The sequence below is a fragment of the Astyanax mexicanus genome, chromosome 16, assembly GCF_023375975.1.
Source record: "Astyanax mexicanus isolate ESR-SI-001 chromosome 16, AstMex3_surface, whole genome shotgun sequence".
Classification (NCBI taxonomy): Eukaryota; Metazoa; Chordata; class Actinopteri; order Characiformes; family Acestrorhamphidae; genus Astyanax; species Astyanax mexicanus.
The window spans coordinates 1,727,379-1,747,962 of record NC_064423.1 but is presented as its reverse complement, the minus strand read 5'-3'; the positions used below and the strand labels follow the sequence as shown (position 1 = coordinate 1,747,962).

General features: G+C 41.3%; 1 long non-coding RNA gene across 1 annotated transcript; it reads right to left on the bottom strand.

Annotated features, from left to right (window-relative positions):
- Window positions 1-228: 228 nt before the first annotated feature.
- On the bottom strand, window positions 229-14,530 carry LOC125782250 (uncharacterized). The gene is made up of 4 exons (XR_007424861.1): window positions 14,454-14,530; window positions 7,051-7,096; window positions 4,139-4,188; window positions 229-1,401 (listed from the first exon to the last, which is right to left on the bottom strand). It is a non-coding gene; the product is annotated as an uncharacterized LOC125782250 (long non-coding RNA).
- Window positions 14,531-20,584: the final 6,054 nt, after the last annotated feature.

The following is a 20,584-nucleotide window of genomic DNA, read 5'->3' as shown; positions in this document are numbered from 1 at the left end:
TACAGAAAAGTAAGAGGCCTGAACACTGAGATTTGTTTTCTGGTTAATCAATCAACCAATAAATTATTAAATTTAAATAAAATAAAAATAAACACAGCACTTAAATAGAACTCATATAGGGGACATTCCAGGATTTTGGTACATTTCCTGTCCCACCACTTACATTTCAAATGTACATATCCAAAATATCTAAATTACTATTTTTTTGTGAATAATGTACTTGTTATAAGACAAACTGTAAAATATGGGGTAAAAATAAGCTCCTTAGATATTATTCAAAACACCGAATACCTTTGGACCACCTCAAAAAATGGCCGTTTTCTCTTGTCCCACACATTGGGTGACCAACTCCTTTGGCAAATTTAACAATTAAAATAAGCTCTAAATAAATGACTTCCTCTTGTATATTGTTGATCTGCATCTCCTTTACTTATGAAAACAACTTCTTTGGTCTACACTGTTTTGCATGTTACAGTTTTTATGCTATTAAGTTGTGTCCCACAACATGTGCTCAACCCTGTTACCATAAGGAATTTTACCTGCAGAGAAAGAGTTAAAAATATTTGTCTACTGGCACAAAGGAAGTGACATCACAAGGACATTTTCTGCCCACATGGCGAGACCAAGAGTAAGTGCTCTAACAATTTTCAAGTTTTTTTTCCAAATATTTTTGTCCAAGTTGTGTGTGTCACTCAGTGAACTCAACCCTGTTACTCATATTGTAAGACTAATAATGAGTATAGTCAAAATTTACTTTATATACTTATATAACCATGTTTGTCCTTGATCTTGTATACATAGCTAAATTTTACAGTTAGCATCTGTTCCTGGGGTAAACCACAACTTAGCCTAGATTTACAACCCTGTTACTCGCAACCCTGTTACTGTAAGTTACCAAATATATTACATTATCTAATTTAAAAAGACTGATTTGATACCTGAGCTTGACAAATCAAAATTTTTGATAGTCTATTACCTGTATTTAATAAATATATGATTAATAATTATCAAATTGAAGATCAAATTTTCAGAAGTGACCACCCCTGAAATGTACCAAAATCCTGGAATGTCCCATATGTAATTGTAATAGTTTTAACGTTGCAGAGTATGTTACTGAAACTGAAAACCACAATTCAACAATGTAATGTATCAACTCTTAAAATAACTTAACAAATATTCAATATATTAAAAAGAAATTACCCCTTGCTGACAAGAACTCTTTTGGATCAGGCCGGGGTCCTCTAAAATAAAATAAAACAAATAAGTTATAATTCCTATTTGAGCAAAACACATAAAATATGTCTGAGCAGTCAGTGGTGTTTTTATTTCACTGTTTAAACGGCGCTGCGTGATATATAGCTCTCCTGTCCAGACTTTTGTCCTCCTCGTTGCCCTTCATTGCTTCTCAGGTGGCAAGAAAGAAAGAAAGAGAGAAAGAAAGAAAGAAAGAAAGAAAGAAAGAAAAAAAGAAAGTAAGTAAGGGGTAGTTTAAGATTATAAAATTGCATGTCACAGTTATCTCAACATTATCCAACAAAATAAATGTGTAAATATCAATATTTCTTACATTTTAAATAGCCTGGGTTCAAACTTACCCACCAAAGAACACAAAAATGTATTTTCGTGTAAAAAGTGTCGACTGCTGCTTTCTGACAGTGAACTTCAGTATGAGTAAAGTTTATATTCTGCAAAAACTAAATTTAAAGATCTAAAAGAGGCAAATACTTTTTCCAGCATCATCCCCAACGGAATATTATATATTATATAAACAAAAAACACCTAAACTCTAAACTGTAGAACATTATTTACTGCTTTTCCTCACACAAACGTAGTTTCCACACAAATGGTGTTTGTGGCTTTTTCTGAATATCGTCCTCTGAATCTGAAATCTGGGATAGAGGAGTGAAGGAGGGGAAGAAGGAAATGGGGTTAAAAGTAGTTAGTGTGTTAGAGGTGTTAGGAGAGTAAGTGCTCTTTGAAGAGCTCTGTCTTCAGGAGTTTATTAAAGATAGTGAGAGATTCTCCTGATCTGGTAGTGGAAGGTAGTTAGTTAGAGGTGTTAGGAGAGTAGGTGCTCTTTGAAGAGCTCTGTCTTCAGGAGTTTATTAAAGATAGTGAGAGATTCTCCTGATCTGGTAGTGGAAGGTAGTTTGTTTCACCATTAGGGAACTCTGTATGAGAACAGTCTGGATTGCTTTGTGTGAATGTGTGTTTGGTAAAGTGAGGCGACGTTCATTGGAGGAGCGCAGCGGCTAGGAGGTAGCGTAAGCCTTCAGGAGTGAGTGCAGGTAGGAAGGAGCTGTACTGTCATCACCTTGTAGGCGATTGTAAGAGTTTTGAATTTGATGCGAGCATCAACTGGTAGCTAGTGGAGCTCAATGAACAGCGGGGTGACATGTGCCCGTTTTGGCTGGTTTTGGCTGGTTACCCAACAAAATAAATGTGTATATATTAATATTTCTTACATTTTAAACAGCCTGGCTTCAAACTTACCCACCAAAGAACACAATGTGTATAAAATGAGCACAGAACATTAAAAATGTATTTTCTTGTAAAATTGTTGTGTCGACTGCTTCGTTCTGACAGTGAACTTCAGTATGAGTAAAGTTTATATTCTGCAGGGTTTTAGTCTAAAAATAAATTTAAAGATCTAAAAAAGGGAAATACTTTTTTCCCAAATCATCCCCAACTGAATATTATATATTATATAAACAAAAAACACCTAAACCCTAAACTGTAGAACATTATTTACTGCTTTTACTCACACAAACGTAGTTTCCACACAGTTTACTCTGCTGACTCATGACTGTACTGCAAAGTACAGCTCAAACCACATCATCAAGTTCGCTGATGACACAACTGTAGTTCTCCTCATCAGCAAGAACGACGAGTCAGCATACAGAGAGGAGGTGCAGCGGCTGACGGACTGGTGCTGAACCAACAACCTATCTCTAAACGTGGATAAAACCAAGGAGATGGTTGTTGACTTCAGGAGAGCTCCAGGTGTCCACCACCCGCTGAACATCAACGGCTCTGCTGTGGAAATTGTGGATAACACCAAGTTCCTCGGTGTTCACATTGCAGAGAACCTCACCTGGTCCCTCAACACCAGCTCCATAACCAAGAAAGCCCAGCAGCGCCTCTACTTCCTGCAGAGACTGAGGAAAGCACATCTCCCACCTCCTATCCTGAGCACCTGCATTACCGTCTGTTTGGGAATTGCAACACCTCAGACCGCAAGACCCTACAGCGGATAGTGAGGACAGCTGAGAAGATCATCGGAGTCTCTCTTCCCTCCATCACCGAGATCTACATCACACGCTGCATCCGCAAAGCCACCAGCATTGTGGACGACCCCACCCATCCCTCACACGGACTCTTCGCTCTGATGCCGTCCGGCAGAAGATACAGGAGCATCCGAGCCTCCACTACTAGACTCTGCAACAGCTTCATCCACCAGGCAGTCAGACTCCTCAACGCACAGAGACAGAGCTGAACCCCCACCCCACCCACCACACACCCAACACACTCACACAAAACTGAACTGAACCCCCCAACACCCCCCTTTACACACACAAAGACTGAACTTCACCCACACACACACACAGACACAGACAAAAACTATTAACTCTCTACCTCAGTAACTGCTGTGATTATATATGTTCTATATGTTACAGTATGTTACACATCTCTGCACCTAATTCTCACTATACACATTATTATACCGTATCGGTACTGCGCTGTCCTGTCTTTTAAATTGTCTCGTTTTTTGTATTTATTGTATTTATTGTTATTTAGTGTTATAGTTTTATGCTGCACTGTCGTCACTCCTGCACTTTTTTGTTGTTTATTGCTTGTTGTTCCATGTTGAACTGTGCTGGCTCCGGAGGAACGTAATTTCACTACACTGGGTAACGAGTGTTCACTACCTGTATTCAGCTGTAATGACAATAAAAGCCTCTTGACCTGACTTGATGGTGTTTGTGGCTTTTTCTGAATATCATCCTCTGAATCTGAATCTGGATCTAAATACACACATTTACAAGATATTATACTGAACAGTGACAACACTCTACATCATTTGATTCAGTCTATCAGTACATGTATAGATTTTTATATCACTTTAATAGAAATATACCTAGGTATTTGATGTCATCGGACCAGGTATGCACTCCACTGTCCCTGAAACTTCTTACATTTAAAAGAACTGGGTTCAAACTGACCGCCCAAAGAACACAATGAGTACAATAAAGATTTATAAAGACATATAAAGATTTATTTTCGTGTAAAAAGTGTCGACTGCTGCTTTCTGACAGTGAACTTCAGTATGAGTAAAGTTTTTTTTCTGCAGGGTTTTAGTCTAAAACTAAATTCAAAGATCTAAAAAAAAAGGGACATACTTTTTCCAGCATCATCCCCAACTGATTATTATATATTATATAAACAAAAAAAACCTAAACCCTAAACTGTAGAACATTATTTACTGATTTTAATAATTTGGAACAGTTTTATCATTTATTCCAAGATGTTTTCTAATGTGTTTTAGATGTGACCAAATGTAATTGTAAGGTGTATATTATGATGATATTACATTAAAAACAGTTAATGTTTATACACTTGTATGCAAATGATATGCAAATTAAACCATTTAAACATTTTCTGATACATCATTTCAAATCAAAGCTATAATTCAGATTTATGAGCTCAGAAACTTACATAAACACACACTGTTTCTTGTGCATATTTTAGTGATACTGGCAGGACAAAGATCTTTAATCTTCCAATTTGCTCACCTTTCACGTATATAATGATGAAAACACAAATTTGCATTTCACAATGTATAACATATGCTGTTTCTATATCTGATAAAGTAGCCTGAAGATCTGCATATTGTCAAATCAGTGTCCTGCTCAAAAACATGTTAAAGCCTCATGAAAAAAGACATAAACAAATAATTATAAACTTGTTCAAGCTATATTTTCTGATTTTTTTTCCTAAAAAGATTCATATATAGATGATATGTAAGTATCATACAAGTAATAAAGATGTAACCCTCATTGCATCATAACTTTGATTTAATATGGCTTTAATAACACACAGTCATCATGACTGCGTATAATAAAGGAAAATAAAAAGGAACAATTGTGCTAAAGAAAACCCTCAGTCGCATGTTAATAAGCATAGAAAATGAATGCAGGTAATTTTTGACCCATGGTGCGCATTAGAGGGGTAGTGATGCAAAAAGGATTTTTTAAACTTTTAAATTTTAAAGAATTAACTATGATCAAAAACTAGTTAATTGAAGAATAGTTTGAATGATTAAATTAATTTATTGAAAATATATAGAAAATTAAAACTCACTGGGTCACTTTTGGCCCATGTTGTGCATCAAAGGGTTAACATCAAAAGTAGATCTATCTAGTTTAATGCTTGTGTAGACATGCCACAAATCCTACATATACAGTGATAAACTGCTAGAATTTAATTGCCATATATTTATTTGAACAATTTTGTGTACAGCTGCCAACATCAACGAAGATCAGCTGGCACACCTGTCTCGTGATGACATCAGAGATCTGTTACCAGGTCCAGAACATTTTTTCAGAAGGCCATATGGCGTGTGGGTCATCAAGAGGAAAAGGTACATATCATGCCCTTATTTATAGTGTAAGGAATCATGATTAAATCATGATTAATCACACAATCGTCTCCTTATGACTACGTTTTTATTAATAGATATATATATATATGTAGAATTAAAAGATGTGGTTTAAATGTAATTAAAATAATTGTTGTAAGATTGGTAAAATTAAATTATATCTATATTACTGTGGTCATTTGCTTAAAAAAACATATTCTGTGACATCAACACATTAAATTGACAGCACTAGTTTATAATTGAAGTTATGTGATTTGAACATTAATAGTATCTGTTTACTTATCTGTGTGTGTGTGTTTTTTTTTTTTTAAAGCAACATCCAATGTCTGACCTAGGCAGCTCTGATGCGGAGTCTAGCACTTCGTGTTCCAGTGGCCCTAGTACCTATAACACTCCTGGAAGAAGCCCATCCAAAGTCATGAAAATGCCTGGCCTTGAGTATGTGCTCTATACTGATTCTGAGTTGGAGCAAGCTAGAAAGTATTACTTTCAGCAGCAACTCCTCGGAAAAGAACAAGAATGTTCCCTGTCCAAAGAACTTCGCTGTCGGCTCATTCGGAATACTGTGACCAACATGATCTGTTACGCGTGCTACAGTGAAGGACTTCACTTACCCATCAAAGCGGGACATGATTGCGATTTCCAAACGGTTGGTGGAGTACTTCCCAATGTTGCGTGACCGCTCTGTCCTTTGTAAAAATGAATGGGTGAGTAATGATTTTGTTAGTAATGCATCCATATTTTTTTTGTTTTGTTACTACTGTCAGCATTGTTTGAGATACTGAGGCTTAAACTGTAGTGTTTAACTATGCCCTGTCAGGAAACAATTTCTAGACTGCTGATGAAAAGATTGCAGAATGTGAGAACTCCTCGGAAGTCCCGTTGAACAGTGAACTTCAGTATGAGTAAAGTTTTTTTTTCTGCAGGGTTTTAGTCTAAAACTAAATTCAAAGATCTAAAAAAAGGGACATACTTTTTCCAGCATCATCCCCAACTGATTATTATATATTATATAAACAAAAAAAACCTAAACCCTAAACTGTAGAACATCACACAAACGTAGTTTCCGCAAAATTGGTGTTTGTGGCATTTTCTGAATATCTGGATCTAAATACACACATTTACAAGATATTATACTGAACAGTAACAGCACTCTACATCATTTGATTTAGTCTATCAGTAAATGTATAGATTTTTATATCACTTTAATAGAAATATACCTATGTATATGATGTCATCGGACCAGGTATGCACTCCACTGTCCCTGAAACTGACAAACAAATACAAGGACTGAAGTTCTTGAAGACTCTTTATAAAATACCAAATTAATCTGTCTGGTTAAACTGGAAGAAATCGGGACATTTATTAAGCAGTTATTGAAATTTTATTACCTCAGATCAGCACCTTCATACTGAGCCCTGTCGTCCCCCCAAGGATCTTCTCAATGATCAAGAAGGAAAGAAAGATGAGTATCTTATTTACAGCAGTTATTTCAGTATAACATTATTTTCACTGATAATCTCATACAGGTACAGTATGTCTACAAGGTCTATATTTAGGGTGAGCTAAATATTTAATTCAATATATTACAGAAATAGAAGATGTCTGACTTATTAGAAGAACGCTGACTTATTTTTTAATTTTTAAGTTTTTTTTGGTTAATCAATGAATCAATGAATTTATTATTTAATTATAATGAAAATAAAAACAGTATTTATTTATCTTAAATAAAAACAATATAGGACAATAAGCAGTAAATTAATAATTAAAAATAAATCGTTATAATATTTAGAATTTTGAACCCTTTTGAAGGTTCTATATTTCTGTATAAACATTACCTAAAAAATCATCAGATTTTCATAAGTAGATAAAGAGAACCCAGCTAAACAAATGAGAAAAATATTGTACTTGGTCATTTATTTATTGAGTAACATGATCCAGTATTACATATTTGTGAGTGGCAAAAGTATGTAACCCTCTAGAAATAGCAGTTAATTTGAAGGTGAAATTAAAGTCAGGTGTTTTCAATCAATGGGATGGCATTTAGACCATTAAACAGCCAATGGCCAAGTTTCTAAACCAATAAAACAGTAACTTGGCTAACTGAATGTGATTTAAAACACATTTTAATCATGTTTTTAACTGTTTAGGGATGGTTTATTAACATAAAAAGGTCAATATAAAGTCAATATAAGGCAATTTCTTTTAAATGCAATGGGAAAAGAAACTGTATTTAGTTAATTGGATTTGCTATATAGATTTTATAGTAAAACATGCATTACAGACAGAAAAATTGCATTCCTGTATTTTTTTCATCGCTGGAGATAATTCAGGTCTGAATGGGGTTAAAGGACAGGGATCTATCAAAGTCTGCTCTTTACAGCACACATTTGTGGAAGTGTATTATGGCATAAACAAAGGAGAAAAAGAGTTGATGCTCATCAGGCTGAAAAAGGTAAGAAATCCATTTCTACAGATCAGCTCTTCACCAATCTACAGTCAGACAGACTGAAATTCAAGACTGTTGTTGCCCCTCCCCAGTACCATAGTTTGGGCCCGTTTTTCTGCATCTGAGCAGTGATGGAATAATGAACTATGCATCATATCAGAGAATTATAAAGGATATCTCTCCATGTCAGGATATCTCTCCATGAACTGAATCTCAAGAGAAGGTGGGTCATGCAGCATAACAATGACCCTAAGCACACGAGTCGTTCTACCTGAAGCGAGCAGTTAATGTTTGTGTCACACCAAATACTGAAAGCAATGGTTCACATTAGCGGTGTCACAATTTCGATATTTTATCAAAATCAATCGAAATTATGTCATGGCCTCGAGCCTCGAAGTCAAAAAGAGGATCGATGATCCCTCCCTCTAAGCTACACAAATGGTGCAGCACACTGTCGCGACGCTGCAGCTCTTTCTACAATTAATGTGAACATTCTCAAAGAACATTTCTTAAAGAAAAACTTCAAAATATAAAAATAACAGTTGTTTTGTCTAGCCTCAAATATGTTAATAGTTTTGGTACCTTAAGGAGCATCTTTCTCTCAGATAAAGTTAATAATATATCTTTATTAAAGAAAAAAACTTCTCATTCTCAGAGACCGAAAAAGTTTTAAAGTCTTATTTTTCATGTTTATCTGTTATAGTAGGATAGAGTTCAGTTTGTTAAGGCTCTATTTGTTCTATTATTTTGTATATGACTGTTCCTGTATTTTTTTTATTATTTATTTTGTTATGTTGCACATTGCTGTTTTAATAGTGCACACTGCTGCTACCAAAAAAAGCCACTAGATGGCATTACATATATATATTAATTAATTAAATCGTCTCGTCTGACGTCAGTTCCGGGTGAGAGGATCGCTGGCGTCTCTGTGTGACTGCCGCTTCTCCCCGTGTCTCCTGTTTTTTTTTTGTTTTGTTTTGTTTTGTTTTGTTTTTGACTGTACTCTACTCTGCACGCCGGCTGGAGCTGGCCGCACCGCCGCGACTGTACTCTACTCTGCACGCCGGCTGGAGCTGGCCGCACCGCCGCGACTGTACTCCACTCGGCACGCCGGCTGGAGCTGGCCGCACCACCGCGACTGTACACTACTCTGCACGCCGCTGGAGCTGGCTGCACCGCCGCGACTGTACACTACTCTGCACGCCGGCTGGAGCTGGCCGCACCGCCGCGACTGTACTCTACTTTGCACTCCGGCTGGAGCTGGCCGCACCGCCGCGACTGTACTCCACTCTGCACGCCGCTGAAGGTGGCCGCACCGCCGCGACTGTACTCCACTCTGCACGCCGCTGAAGGTGGCCGCACCGCCGCGACTGGTACTCTACTCTGCACGCCGCTGAAGGTGGCCGCACCGCCGCGACTGGTACTCTACTCTGCACGCCGCTGGAGGTGGCCGCACCGCCGCGACTGTACTCTACTCTGCACGCCGCTGGAGGTGGCTGCACCGCCGCGACTGTACACTACTCTGCACGCCGCTGGAGGTGGCTGCACCGCCGCGACTGTACTCTACTCTGCACGCCGCTGGAGGTGGCTGCACCGCCGCGACTGTACTCTACTCTGCACGCCGCTGGAGGTGGCTGCACCGCCGCGACTGTACTCTACTCTGCACGCCGCTGGAGGTGGCCGCACCGCCGCGACTATACTCTACTCTGCACGCCGGCTGGAGCTGGCCGCACCGCCGCGACTGTACTCTACTCTGCACGCCGGCTGGAGCTGGCCGCTGATTGAATTTACCTGCTGAATTGCTGTGATCCTGCACTGCCCGACAACTGAGTGAGTAGGACTGCTCGCGCTACCGCTTATTATACTACTCTCCTATTCTATGATGCTGTCATTACTAGCCTTAACTTTGCTGTTAGGTGCCCCAGTTTTTCCTGGCTATGTGGACACTCTCCATTGCTCACAGTCTCTTTACTGCTCTCACCTCTTTTCCTACACGGCTAATGAATTGCGCAAATTTAGCAATTTCTACCACCTCCCTAAAGCAGCTGCTATTTCTGCCAGTAGAGCTGGAATTTTGCGCCGTCGCCGTTATGTCCACCGTGGTTCAGGACAGCACCGCAATAAAACTGTCCACCACTCCGTTGGCACCAATATACCCTCATTCTGTACCACATCTCGCCCAACAGTACTCTCTGTACCTCGGAGCGCTAACCTGCGCAACCTGCGCTGTCTACCTCCCACCTCTACTGGTACCGCTTTTGGGTTGCTTAACGTTCGATCTCTGTCTAACAAATCATCTTTGTTGCAGGAGCTTATACTGGACAATTGTATTGACATATTTTTCCTAACTGAAACGTGGCAACCAGCTGGTGACTTCTTTGCTCTAAATCAGGCAACCCCACCTAATTTCAATTATATCTGCAAACCTCGTTCTTCCGGAAGAGGAGGTGGTCTTGCTGTGATTTTTAATACTAAAGTCAACATCTCTGAAGTTAGTCTTACATCTGCCACTTCCTTTGAATATATCGCTCTTAAATTACCGAGCTCTATTATTGCACTATTAATTTACCGTCCCCAAAACCTAATGTTTCCTTCCTTTCCGAATTATCTGAGTTACTCACACTTACCTGTTCAATTTCACCCCGCCTCCTCCTAGTCGGTGATTTTAACATCCATGTTAACTCTCCAGACTCTAGCTTCACTAAGGACTTTTTAGCAGTTCTTGAATGCTTTCATGTTGCACAGCATGTAAATTTCCCCACCCATGACAAAGGTCACACCCTTGACTTGGTCTGTTCTTCCTCCTTGTCTGTTATTAATCCACATCCTCTACTGTTCCCACTCTCTGATCATAAGTTGATACTGTTTACTGCTCCTCTGTCTGTGCCACGCCACTCTACTCAAAATAAGAGTATTTCCTTCTGTAAAACTCTGTCTGTTGATCCTCTTCTCCACATCCAGTCTATTTCTTCTGCCTTTCCTGTTGACGCTGCTCCTTCTTCTCCCGAAGTTCATGCTATGTTGTTAAATGAGGCTCTCTCTGAAGCTTTAAATGCACTAGCTCCTCTAAAAACCAAAACTGTGTCCTTTTCCACCCCTGCTCCCTGGTATACCCGTGAGCTTCGTAGTATGAAGCAGGTTGGTCGCCGTCTGGAGCGACTTTATAAGAAGTCAAAGCTCACCGTTCATGGTGAGGCTTATAAACAACATACATCTAAATACAGAGACGCCTTACATACAGCTAAGTCAACTTATCTTTCCAGCCTCACCAATAAACATCATAGCACTAACTCCCGTCATCTTTTTTCAACAGTCACCAAGCTCTTTAAACCCCCTGATGAGACTGTAGCTGCTTCCTCTGAACTTTGCAACACATTCTTACATTTCTTTGAATCCAACATTGCAACTATTAATAGCTCTCTGACAACTGCTACTTCTGCTACCCCTCTTCAATCTTCTCCTTCTACTCTTCCCTCTGGCTCTAAATCATTCACTTCCTCCCTTTCTGCCTTTAACACTGTCAACTCTTCCTTCATTGCTAATATCATAACAACTTCCAAGAACACAACCTGTTCTCTTGATCCACATCCTACATCCTTAACTAAAGCCAGTCTACCTGTCCTGGTCCCTCACCTCACCATCCTTATTAATCAATCTCTGCTCCTCTGCCAGGTTCCTTCAATCTATAAGATTGCCGCAGTAACTCCTATCCTTAAAAAAACAGGCCTCGACAGATCTGATCTAAATAATTATCGTCCTATCTCTAACCTTCCCTTTCTGTCTAAAGTTCTTGAACGTACTGTTGTCAGCCAGCTACAGGAGTACCTTTCTCTTAATAGTCTTTTTGAACCCTTCCAGTCTGGTTTTCGTCCATTCCACAGCACAGAAACAGCTCTAATCAAGGTCACTAATGATCTCCTTGTGTCTGCAGATGCTGGTGCTTTAAACATTCTGTTACTTCTTGACTTAGGTGCCGCCTTTGACACAGTGAGTCATTCCATTCTCCTGTCTAGGCTGCACGAACTGGGAATTGATGGTACTGCCCGCGATTGGTTTACATCCTACCTGACCAATAGGCAGCAGTTTATCACCCTCTCTGGTCACACTTCCTCTACCTCTGTGGTCTCTCAAGGTGTCCCTCAAGGATCTGTCCTTGGACCTCTCCTCTTCATTGTTTATATCCTTCCCCTTGGGCACATACTTCGTCGTTACAACCTGCATTTTCACTGCTATGCTGATGACACACAGATTTACCTTAACACCAAATCACTTAAAAACCCACCCCTTTCTCACTTAGAGGCCTGCTTGTCTGAAATCAAGAGTTGGATGAATCAGAACTTTCTTATGTTAAATAGCTCCAAAACTGAACTCATTCTCATTGGATCCAAGTCTATCCTTAAGAAAACTCCCACTCTTACCCTGCGTTCACACTGGAACGTGACGAGTCGCTTGTGTCGCCCAGCGTTTGTCGCTTGTGGGCGTGTCAAGCTCAACGCCCGCATTTATCATGGTCCAGCCTCCGACAAGAAAAAAGGCACAAAAAAGGAATCACTTGGCCACTTTATTCTCCAGCTATAACTCCCAAACTTGCTGGACTCTTGTGCGTTTCTGTGATTTAACTGCGCTGGAAACGCAGCCGTTCCCACAGACTGATGTGGGTCCACCCCGTTCAACAGAAAGAACCGGGAAAGAAACTAGAAATTCAGAGAGCAGGAGCTTGAGGACGTCGAACCGCCTTGTTTGTGATTGGTCCAAAGAAAAGGTAGGAGCCAATCGGGTTAGAATGTCGCTTCACTGCGTCATAACTCATTTGCATAAAGTTGAGAAAAATTCATCTCCGTGTCGCTTGTCGCTCTGTCGCTTTGTCGCTTGTCACCTCTCGCGTGTCGCGGCGACAAATCACGCCCTGCCATAGGAAATGAATGGTCGCTTTGTCGCTTTCCAGTGTGAACGCAGGGTCACTCTTTGTATCGATGGTGTAGCCATATCTCCCTCCTCACTTGTCCGTAATCTAGGACAATTTCATTTTTCCACCTGCGCAATATTGCTAAAATCAGATCAGCTCTCTCTCAGTCAGCTGCTGAAATCCTTATTCATGCTTTCATTTCCAGCCGTCTAGACTACTGTAACTCTCTCCTTTTAGGTATCAACTCTTCCTCCATTCACAAACTTCAAATGGTTCAGAACTCTGCCGCCCGTCTTCTCACACACACTCGTGCACATCACCACATCACCCCTGTCCTCCAGCGTCTCCATTGGCTTCCTGTGCAATATCGCATTCAGTTCAAAATTCTTCTGCTCACCTATAAAGCCCTGAATAACCTCACCCCTTCTTACCTGTCTGATCTTCTTTCTCCCTATACACCCTCTCGCTCTCTCAGGTCATCCTCAGCTGGACTTCTCACCATCCCTCCATCTACCCTCCGAGGCTTTGGTGACAGAGCCTTCTCAACATCTGCCCCTAGACTTTGGAACTCTCTCCCATTAGTGGTTAAACAAACCACCTCACTCTCCATATTCAAATCTAATCTGAAATCTTATCTCTTCTCACTTGCCTACAACCTCCCTCATGCTTTCAATGTCTGACTGCCATTGTACAGTGTTCACTCTGTAAATCGCTCTCTTATCTCAGTCTGTTTGTTCTTCTATTTAATCTGTCCACATACTCTCTTGTATTCTTGTGTTTTTGTTGCTCTTGTTGATTGTAGTGTGTGTTCTATGTACCCTGTACTGTAAGCGTCTTTGGGTTCTTGATAAAGCGCTATATAAAAATAAAGAATTATTATTAATTATTATTTAAATTTGATCATTAGTGTCTAATGTGGTGTATTACAGATCACTTGTATCACTTTGCATCAGTTATATCAAGCCCACCTTTTGAAATAAGATATTGTAAATTTGATTAATCAAACCAATGACTGACCATAGACTAATCTAAAACTGGCATAGGCCTCTCTGCTGTAAAAAAGGAAAAATAAAATCAAGAATTGAATCGAATCGTGACCCTAAAATCGTAAATAAAATCGAATCGAGGATTTAGAGAATCGTGACATCCCAAGTTCACATACATTTGCCACTCACAAATATGTAATATTGGATCATATTCCTCAATAAATAAATTAGCCAGTATAATATTTTTGTCTAATGTGTTTAACTGCGTTCTCTTTATCTACTTTTTGGACTTTTAGGTGAAAATCTGATGTCGTTTTATATTAGTTTTCATATTTATGCAGAAACATAGAAAATTCTAAAGGGTTCACAAACTTTCGAGCACCACTGTATGCTTGTGCAAACTTTGCCACTGCATGAAAACAACCAAAAAATAAACAAAATGTATTTACTCACTTGACAAGTAATGATCCTTTGATGACTCTGCTTCCATTACCAGTTGAGGCCAGGTTACACTACGATGGAAAAATAAATATCTTATTTTTTACAGACTTGTAGCAATTAAAAATGTTTCTGTTTAAACTGGACAGAGTCTTAGCGACATGTCTAAACAGATAGTGGAACTTTTTTACCTTTGAAATACTATTGAACCTTTAGGCTGCAATGTTTTTGTCCGGTCCACATTTTCTCCCAGACTCTTGTCCTCCTCCTTGCACTTTTTTTCTTCTCATGTTGTCAAGAAACAAAGAGAGAAAAAAAATCATATATGAATGATAAATATCATTCATATATGCCCAAGTACAGTAGACACAATACACATGTATTAATACTAGTGGTGTCAATCAATTAAAACATTTCATGGGAATACTCTCAACTATATTCTGTGATTAACTGCGATTAATCGCACTTGTTCTTCTTAAGGTGCAAGTTTTTATCGTGGATATTTAAATGTAAATAAAATAATAAATGTCGGAAATGTAAAATTGTTTTTATATTAATTAAATTTAACCAACAGGGGGGCTGGAATAAAAAAATATGATAAATTGGATAGAGGAAACTTTTTTTACTTTATTGTACACATCTCAGCTTGTTTGTAAGGATTTCTGAATTAGAACTTCATTTGCTGCATATAAAAATCTCAGTATTCTACCTGCTCCATGTGCTTCGTGTTTCACCTGCCCTAAAGCTCACTATAGTCTATTAACTTGCATTAAAAAAAGAATAACATGTTACTGATTCCAAATGAATCGCTCGTGATAGCGCTTTAATGTTAACAGCCCTAATTAATACAGGACATTATATTATTTGTGTAAACTCATACAGGTAAAGTATGTCTTAGCTTCTGTTCTCAGATGGTCTTTCTGTGTTAATGCCCAGCAGCAGCTGATCAAACTGACTGACTGTCTGACTTTAACCTAGTGTTCCTCCTGTTGTCCTCAAATGTACTAATATACCAATATTACTCTTTATTCCCAGCAATTTAAACATCCAGAAAATGATTAGAATCAAATGTGTGAATGCCTCCAAATGGTCCAGCAGGCTAAGCGCTGCCACTTATTCAGCAATCGGCAGTTTAAATCCTGTTCATATAGTTTGCCATCAGCTGCCAGAGCCCTGAGACAGTTGACAATTGGCCTTGCTCTCTCTGGGTGGGTAGATGACATCCTCTCCCCAGAAAATGGGAAACAAATTAGAAATAAAATTCTATATTAAAAAAAGGATTATGCCTTAGGTATTTTATGTTTGTACCTGTTGAACAGGTACAGTGTTTGTAGGTTAGGTCCTACAGTTGAGGGTAATTGTTTAAGATGATAAAATTGCATGTCACAGTTATCTCAATATTATCCAACAAAAGGTTTGTAAAATATCAATATTTCTTAAATTTTAAAACAGACTGGAGTCAAAAAGGCAAAAACGAAAGAAATTTGTAGGGGGGCAAATACTACAGTTCTACATGGAGTATGTAGACAAATACACATGCAATTTTATATCTCTAGCTTCAGTTCCCTTAAGTTTACAATTTATAACACTGCACATAAACTGAGAGAGTCAAATACCACAGAAGAAGATCATTAGTGTACATTTCTTTTTGTAGAAGAAACCAGTTTAAATTCACCTGCCACATTATAAGCAGCCAAAGAACACAAGTACTACAACATATGGGAATACAGTTTTACTTTAAAGACAGGGAGACCTTAAATGAAATAAACTAGTTAAAAATGGGGAAAAAATCAGACACAGACGTCACTGTGTTCAAATAATAACCTGTTTTTTAATTGTGAGCAAAGTAAAATCCTAAAGCACTCAGATCCACTTACAGATGAGAAAATGAAAAATTATGTTCTCACCTGTTTCCGGTAACGTGGACATCTCCCTCCCTCTCTCTCTCTCTCTCTCTCTCTCTCTTTCTTTCCCTCTGTCCACTGTTCAGAATCAGGACTCCACTGTGGGATTAGCAAATGAATCACACCCAATTCATTCTCATATCTCATAAAACTTCTAATGATAAAGTCATTTGGTGATTTACAATAGGGGATGGAATGTAATAATGTAATATTGTTATATCACTCCACTGTGAGGCTCACATCAGACTGGGGCTGCATCTAGAAACCTCTGCTACTCCTCCTCCCTTTCTACTCCTCCTCCCTTTCTACTACTCCTCCCTTTCTACTACTCCTTCTCTCCTTCTCCCTTTCTACTCCTCCTTCTCCTCCTCTCCTTCTCCCTTTCTTCTCCTCCTCTCCTTCTCCCTTTCTACATCTCCTCCTCCTCTCCTTCTCCCTTTCTACTCCTCCTCCTCCTCCTCTCCCTTTCTACTCCTCTTTCTCCTCCTCTCCTTCTCCCTTTCTACTTCTCCTCCTCCTCTCCTTCTCCTTTTCTACATCTCCTCCTCCTCTCCTTCTCCCTTTCTACTTCTCCTCCTCCTCCTCCTCCTCTCCTTCTCCCTTTCTAATCCTCCTTCTCCTCCTCTCCTTCTCCCTTTGTACTTCTCCTCCTCCTCCTCTCCTTCTGCCTTTCTACTTCTCCTCCTCCTTTCCTTCTCCCTTTCTATATCTCCACCTACTCTCCTTCTCCCTTTCTACTCCTCCTCCTCTCCTTCTCCCTTTCTACTCCTCCTTCTCCTCCTCTCCTTCTCCCTTTCTACTTCTCCTCCTCCTCCTCTCCTTCTCCCTTTCTACATCTCCTCCTCCTCGTCCTCTCCTTCTCCCTTTCTACTCCTCCTTCTCCTACTCTTCTTCTCCCTTTCTCCTCCTCTTTCTCCTTCTTTGCTTCTCCCTTTCTACTCCTCCTTCTCCTCCTCTCCTTCTCCCTTTCTACTCCTCGTCCTCTCCTTGTCCCTTTCTACTCCTCCTTCTCCTCCTCTCCTTCTCCCTTTCTCCTCCTTCTCCTACTCTTCTTCTCCCTTTCTCCTCCTCTTTCTCCTTCTTTCCTTCTCCCTTTCTACTCCTCCTTCTCCTCCTCTCCTTCTCCCTTTCTACTCCTCGTCCTCTCCTTGTCCCATTCTACTCCTCCTTCTCCTCCTCTCCTTCTCCCTTTCTTCTCCTCCCCTCCTTCTCCCTTTCTACATCTCCTCCTCCTCCTCTCCTTCTTCCTTTCTACTCCTCCTGCTCCTCTCCTTCTCCCTTTCTACTCCTCCTTCTTCTCCTCTCTTACTCCCTTTCTACTCCTCCTTCTCCTCCTCTCCTTCTCCCTTTCTTCTCCTCCTCTCCTTCTCCCTTTCTACATCTCCTCCTCCTCTTCTTCTCCGATTCTACTCATCCTCCTCCTCTCCTTCTCCCTTTCTACTCCTCCTCCTCCTCCTCTCCTTCTCCCTTTCTACTCCTCCTTCTCCTCCTCTCCTTCTCCCTTTCTACTTCTCCTCCTCCTCCTCTCCTTCTCCCTTTCTACATCTCCTCCTCCTACTCCTCTCCTTCTCCCTTTCTACTTCTCCTCCTCCTCTCCTTCTCTCTTTCTACATCTCCTCCTCCTCTCCTTCTCCCTTTCTACTCATCCTCCTCCTCCTCCTCTCCTTCTCCCTTTCTACTCCTCCTCCTCTCCTTCTCCCTTTCTCCTCCTCTTTCTCCTTCTTTCCTTCTCCCTTTCTACTCCTCCTTCTCCTCCTCTCCTTGTCCCTTTCTACTCCTCCTTCTCCTCCTCTCCTTTTCCCTTTCTTCTCCTCCCCTCCTTCTCCCTCTCTACATCTCCTCCTCCTCTTCTTCTCCGATTCTACTCATCCTCCTCCTCTCCTTCTCCCTTTCTACTCCTCCTCATCCTCCTCTCCTTCTCCCTTTCTACTCCTCCTTCTCCTCCTCTCCTTCTCCCTTTCTACTTCTCCTCCTCCTCCTCCTCTCCTTCTCCCTTTCTACATCTCCTCCTCCTACTCCTCTCCTTCTCCCTTTCTACTTCTCCTCCTCCTCTCCTTCTCTCTTTCTACATCTCCTCCTCCTCTCCTTCTCCCTTTCTACTCATCCTCCTCCTCCTCCTCTCCTTCTCCCTTTCTACTCCTCCTCCTCTCCTTCTCCCTTTCTCCTCCTCTTTCTCCTTCTTTCCTTCTCCCTTTCTACTCCTCCTTCTCCTCCTCTCCTTGTCCCTTTCTACTCCTCCTTCTCCTCCTCTCCTTTTCCCTTTCTTCTCCTCCCCTCCTTCTCCCTTTCTACATCTCCTCCTCCTCTCCTTCTTCCTTTCTACTTCTCCTCCTCCTCTCCTTCTCCCTTTCTACACCTCCTTCTCCTCCTCTCCTTCTCCCTTTCTACTCCTCTCCTTCTCCCTTTCTTCTCCTCCTCTCCTTCTCCCTTTCTACATTTCCTCCTCCTCTCCTTCTTCCTTTCTACTCCTCCTCTCCTTCTCCTTTTCTACTCCTTCTCCTCTCCTTCTCCCTTTCTACTCCTCCTTCTCCTCCTCTCCTTCTCCCTCTCTACTTCTCCTCCTCCTCCTCCTCTCCTTCTCCCTTTCTACATCTCCTCCTCCTCTCCTTCTCCCTTTCTAATCCTCCTTCTCCTCCTCTCCTTCTCCCTTTCTACTCCTCCTTCTCCTCCTCTCCTTCTCCCTTTCTACTCCTCCATCTCCTCCTCCTCTCCTTGTCCCTTTCTACTCCTCCTCCTTCTCCCTTTCTAATCCTCCTCCTCTCCTTCTCCCTTTCTCCTCCTCTTTCTCCTTCTTTCCTTCTCCCTTTCTACTCCTCCTTCTCCTCCTCTCCTTGTCCCTTTCTACTCCTCCTCTCCTGTTCCCTTTCTTCTCCTCCCCTCCTTCTCCCTTTCTACATCTCCTCCTCCTCTCCTTCTTCCTTTCTACTTCTCCTCCTCCTCTCCTTCTCCCTTTCTACTCCTCCTTCTCCTCCTCCCTCTCTACTTCTCCTCCTCCTCCTCTCCTTCTCCCTTTCTACATCTCCTCCTCCTCTCCTTCTCCCTTTCTAATCCTCCTTCTCCTCCTCTCCTTCTCCCTTTCTACTCCTCCTTCTCCTCCTCTCCTTCTCCCTTTCTACTCCTCCATCTCCTCCTCCTCTCCTTGTCCCTTTCTACTCCTCCTCCTTCTCCCTTTCTACTCCTCCTCCTCTCCTTCTCCCTTTCTCCTCCTCTTTCTCCTTCTTTCCTTCTCCCTTTCTAAGCCTCCTCCTCTCCTTCTCCCTTTCTCCTCCTCTTTCTCCTTCTTTCCTTCTCCCTTTCTACTCCTCCTTCTCCTCCTCTCCTTGTCCCTTTCTACTCCTCCTTCTCCTCCTCTCCTTTTCCCTTTCTTCTCCTCCCCTCCTTCTCCCTTTCTACATCTCCTCCTCCTCTCCTTCTTCCTTTCTACTTCTCCTCCTCCTCTCCTTCTCCCTTTCTACTCCTCCTTCTCCTCCTCCCTCTCTACTTCTCCTCCTCCTCCTCTCCTTCTCCCTTTCTACATCTCCTCCTCCTCTCCTTCTCCCTTTCTACTCCTCCTTCTCCTCCTCTCCTTGTCCCTTTCTACTCCTCCTTCTCCTCCTCTCCTTTTCCCTTTCTTCTCCTCCCCTCCTTCTCCCTTTCTACATCTCCTCCTCCTCTCCTTCTTCCTTTCTACTTCTCCTCCTCCTCTCCTTCTCCCTTTCTACTCCTCCTTCTCCTCCTCTCCTTCTCCATTTCTACTCCTCTCCTTCTCCCTTTCTTCTCCTCTTCTCCTTCTCCCTTTCTACATTTCCTCCTCCTCTCCTTCTTCCTTTCTACTCCTCCTCCTCTCCTTCTCCTTTTCTACTCCTTCTCCTCTCCTTCTCCCTTTCTACTCCTCCTTCTCCTCCTCTCCTTCTCCCTCTCTACTTCTCCTCCTCAACCTCCTCCTCTCCTTCTCCCTTTCTAATCCTCCTTCTCCTCCTCTCCTTCTCCCTTTCTACTCCTCCTTCTCCTCCTCTCCTTCTCCCTTTCTACTTCTCCTCCTCCTCTCCTTCTCCCTTTCTACTCCTCCCTCTTCTTCTTTCCTTCTCCCTTTCTACTCCTCCTTCTCCTCCTCTCCTTCTTCCTTTCTACTCCTCCTTCTTCTTCTTTCCTTCTCCCTTTCTACATCTCCTCCTCCTCTCCTTCTTCCTTTCTACTCCTCCTCCTCCTCTCCTTCTCCCTTTCTACTCCTCCTTCTCCTCCTCTCTTACTCCCTTTCTACTC